This window comes from Colobus angolensis, unplaced genomic scaffold (assembly GCF_000951035.1).
Source record: "Colobus angolensis palliatus isolate OR3802 unplaced genomic scaffold, Cang.pa_1.0 Scaffold279, whole genome shotgun sequence".
In the NCBI taxonomy this organism is placed as follows: Eukaryota; Metazoa; Chordata; class Mammalia; order Primates; family Cercopithecidae; genus Colobus; species Colobus angolensis.
The window spans coordinates 1,366,688-1,371,436 of NW_012116032.1; positions in this window are offsets into that span (position 1 = coordinate 1,366,688).

Consider the following 4,749-nt stretch of genomic DNA (forward strand, 5'->3'; position numbering starts at 1 on the left):
CCAAGTAGCTGGGATTACAGGCATGTGCCATCATGCCCTGCTATTTTCTTTTTTTTTTTTTTCGTATTTTTAGTAGAGATGGGGTTTCACCATATTGGCCAGGCTGGTCTCGATCTCCTGATCTTGTGATCCACCCACCTCGACCTACCAAAGTGCTAGGATTGCAGGCATGAGCTACCGTGCCTGACCTAAAGTATCCTTTAAAAACACCTAACCCCTCCACTCTTCAGACTACATTTTTTCAACCTACATTATGATTAGCAATGTTACTGTATTCTAGTTTTGCCGACATGCATTTTCTTTTACAAATTAGTATATGTACATAGTATATATACTAGTGTAGTGAGATATAGTACAGATCTAGCGTGTGTGTGTATGATGTATTTATATCTCACAGGAATTTACTTCATATGATTCAGGCCCTCTGGAGTTCTGGGAGTGAAATAAGTCCTCATAGCTGTAAGATACTCATTGCATGTAATGAATTAACTTCTCTCTGCATCTAGAATGGTACCAATTATTTGCTATCGTTGGGAGAATTGATAAATAGTCACTCAATTTTTTGTGCTCTGTGTTCAAATGAAGAACCCCTTTTGAGAAAGTCAGCCTCAGTGCTCCCCTCCCTTCCCCTCCCCTCCCCTTTCTTTTTTTGAGATGGAGTTTCGCTCTTGTTCCCCAGGCTGGAGTGCAATGGCGCAATCTCGGCTCACTGCAACCTCCGCATCCTGGGTTCAAGCCATTCTCCTGCCTCAGCCTCCCGAGTAGCTGGGATTACAGGCGCCCGCCAACACAGCCAGCTAGTTTTTTGTTTTTTGAGACGGAGTCTCGTTCTGTCGCCCAGGCTAGAGAGCAGTGGCGCGATCTCTTGGCTCACTGCAAGCTCCGCCTCCCAGGTTGACGTCATTCTCCTGCCTCAGCCTCCCGAGTAGCTGGGACTACAAGGCCCTGCTAATTTTTTGTGCTTTTAGTAGAGAAGAAGTTTCACCGTGTTAGCCAGGATGGTCTCGATCTCCTGACCTCGTGATCCGCCTGTCTCGGCCTCCCAAAGTGCTGGGATTACAGGCGTGAGCCACCGTGCCCTGCCTTGTATTTTTAGTAGAGACGGGGTTTCTCCATGTTGGTCAGGCTAGTCTCGAACTCCTGACCTCAGGAAATCCACCCACCCCGGCATCCCAAAGTGCTGGGATCACATACGCGCCCAGCCAGCTTTTCATTTTCAAATGAAGTGATAAAATTGAGCTTCTGAACCTGCAAAGCTGAGAAACTATTCATTGCACTATGGTAATGACAGAATTATGTAGGACACCAAGGTAGTCAGTTAACTCTGTAGTGACGTTACTGCTTCTGCCTCCTGTGTGAATTCAGAATGAGTAGGGCAAACATGGGCAACTGAATCATAGTCTGATTTCCTTCCTGTAGAGGCGGGGAGAATGTGCTTATTTTTTGTGTGTGGGATTTATGTGCCTTAAATGCAAATTATTCCTCAATAGTCAATAAAATGCTGTAAAAATCATGCTATCATTTTGTCCATTATAGTGAAGCCATGCACTGAACTGCCTTCCTGAAGATAAATGTATACATAGTACCTTGCTCCTGAGGATCTGCATTACTCTTTCTACTTACTTAACAACTATTTATTGAGATCCTACCACGTCCTTATTACTGTGCTTGGTCCTGATAATACAAAGGTGAACTGATCCTGTGGTCTAGTGGTGGTGGGAGACAAGTGAACAGGCAATTATGATTGCTAAGTGTTAATAAATGACAGAGAAGGCACAGGATGCTGTGGTTACAGAAAAAGAGACCCCTAACTTAGGTTAAGGGGATTAGGGCAAGGCTTCCTGGAGTAGCTGGTAACTAAGTTAAAACCTATTAATTGAATGGGAGTCAGCTAAGTAAAGAAAAAGAAGTCTTTCTTGGAAAAAACAGTACATAGAGAGTTCTAGCATGGGTAAGAATGCCAACTTAGGAAAATACAAAAAGATGAGTGTGGTTTGAGAAAAGATTGTGAGGGTGAGAGATGAAGCAGAGAGATAGCAGGAGCGCTCTCAACTAGGATGTTATAAACGCTCTGCAGGCCTCTATTTTGAGAGCAATGAAGATCCATTAAAGTGCTTGAAGAAAGATGTATCATAATGAAATTTATGTTCTGGAACGATAACTCTAGCTGCAGTACAGAGTATGATTAAGGGGAGGGTGAGGTGAAGGTCTGGGAGACCATTCATGATTTTTTTTTGCAATAATTCAGTAATTAGAAAAATTTATAAATTTGTGTGATATTTTCCAGGATCTGGTGACGTTTGTTGTTATAGGATGTAGGGGAAAAGGGTCACTTCCTGGTTTCCAGCTTGGGCCACTAGGTGAGATGGAGAAACACGAGGAGTGGCAGGTTTCTTGAGGAAGATGACAAGTTCAATTTTAGGTGGTTTAGATTTGAGGTGTTTGTGCAACAACCGAGGAAGCTTTCAGGGTGAAAAGTTTAGAGGGAGATTGGAGGAAGCTGTTGTTCATATTTGAATTGCTGCTCTTCTTGCCAATCCTCTTTTAGGATGCCACTGTGGAATTAAGAATTTATGAATTAGAGATATTTCCTGTGGAATTGGATCCAAAAAGTACAAAAGGAAGGAGCATGCAGTTTGCTGCTTCTTGGGAGCATAATGGGCTGAGGGTGCACTGTTTTATCATTTCCACCAGCAGCATAATGCTTGCTCCTTCCCACTGATTTCAATATATGTATTTATATTTTATATATGCAAATTTACATATTCACAGATAAAGCCCTTGATGTATCTGTTGATGTGCTTATCTCTGGGATTAGGTGGAGGAGAAGAGAATTATTACTTTATATAACCTTATATTGCTATGCTTTTTTTGCACAAAGCAACTTACTTTTATGAAAAAAATTAAAATTATTAAGTAAATAATTGAGTAGAGATTTTGAGCAAATTGAGTTGAAAAAAATAATTGAAATGACAGGCAATGCAGGCTTTTTTTGAAGAGCAATGTAGACAACATAGGAATTAAAAACAAAAACTAAAATGATATGCCTCAAACTATATGGGGCAATCTTCCTGCCCATGATTCCTTCCCAGGTGATATGTTAGGAATTGTGTGCAAATGATTTTTGTCATTCAGTTGCTACTTCTTATTTATTATCTTGTATTTTATTTGGTAACCCTATATGTCTAGCAAGCATCCAACATTACATCTGTTATCAAGACTGATGTTGAACTGATACTCACAGGTAGGCTGCAGTGGTTATTTGTAGCCTGTCTGTTCTGATTAGTCTGATTACTGGCTATTGTTATAACTGCTGCTTTAGTGATTTATATTCTCTGACACCACTGATTTAGAAAGCCTGTCTTGACATCTGCCTCTTCTTTGATCTCCTTTCAAGTTTCTCCAGTATTCCCTGGAGAATATCTATCATAGTAGTAGATATGTAGTAGTAGTTATCTATATAGCATCTATAGTAGCCTGAATAATGGTTCTCAAAGGTACCAGGTCCTAATTCCAGGAACCCTTAAATGTCACCTTACTTGGAAAAGGGTCTTCGCAAATGTGATTAAGGATCATGAGGCCGGGCGCAGTGGCTCACGCCTGTAATCCCAGCACTTTGGGAGGCCGAGGCGGGTGGATCACCTGAGGTCGGGAGTTTGAGACCAGCCTGACCAACATGGAGAAACCCCGTTTCTACTAAAAATACAAAATTAGCTGGGCCTGGTGGCACATGCCTATAATCCCAGTTACTAGGGAGGCTGAGGCAGGAGAATTGCTTGAACCTGGGAGGCGGAGGTTGCGGTGAGCCGAGATCGTGCCATTGCACTCCAGCCTGGGCAACAAGACTGAAACTCTGCCTCAAAAACAAAAACAAAAACAAACAAACAAAAAAAAGGATCTTGATATGGCAAGATTATACTGGATTATCCAGGTGGGCCCTAAAAGCCTACTTTATAAGCAATAGGCAAGTGTCTTTATAGGAGGCAGGCAGAAGGGCAGTTTGACACAAGCACAAGCACAGAAGAGAAGGCTAGGGGAAGGAGGAGTGGATCGAGATTTGAAAATGGAGGCCTTGAAGACTGGCGTAATGGATGCAGGCACAAGTCAAAGAATGTTGGCTGCCACCAGAAACTGGAAGAGGCAAGGAGCAGATTCTCCCTCTAGAGCTTCTGGAGGGAGCACAGTCCTGTCGACATCTTGATCTCAACCCTGTGAAACTGATTTCAGAATTTCTACTTGCAGAACATACTTATACTAAAAAATATACTATTGTTTATCTAAATTCAAATTCAACAAGGCACGCCTCTTGTATTTTATTTGGTAACCCTATATAGAGACTATGTCTTAATCATCTCTGTATTGTTTAGCATGTTTCATCAGTGGAAGTTTGTTGAATAAATAAATAAAATGATAATTTTGCAAAGAGTTAAAAATATTTTTAATATTGAAATTTCCAAATGGTATAATAGAGAGAGAACAGTATAATGAAGCCCCTTATAGCCAAAGAGTATAATAGAGAGAATAGTATAATGAAGCCCCTTATATACATTGTAGCTTTTATAATCATTGACGTATGACCAATCTCACAGTTTTTATTTTATTTTATTTTTTTTGAGACGGAGTCTCGCTCTGTCGCCCGGGCTGGAGTGCAGTGGCCTGACCTCAGCTCACTGCAAGCTCCGCCTCCCAGGTTCACGCCATTCTCCTGCCTCAGCCTCCCAGGTAGCTGGGACTACAGGCGCCCACCAC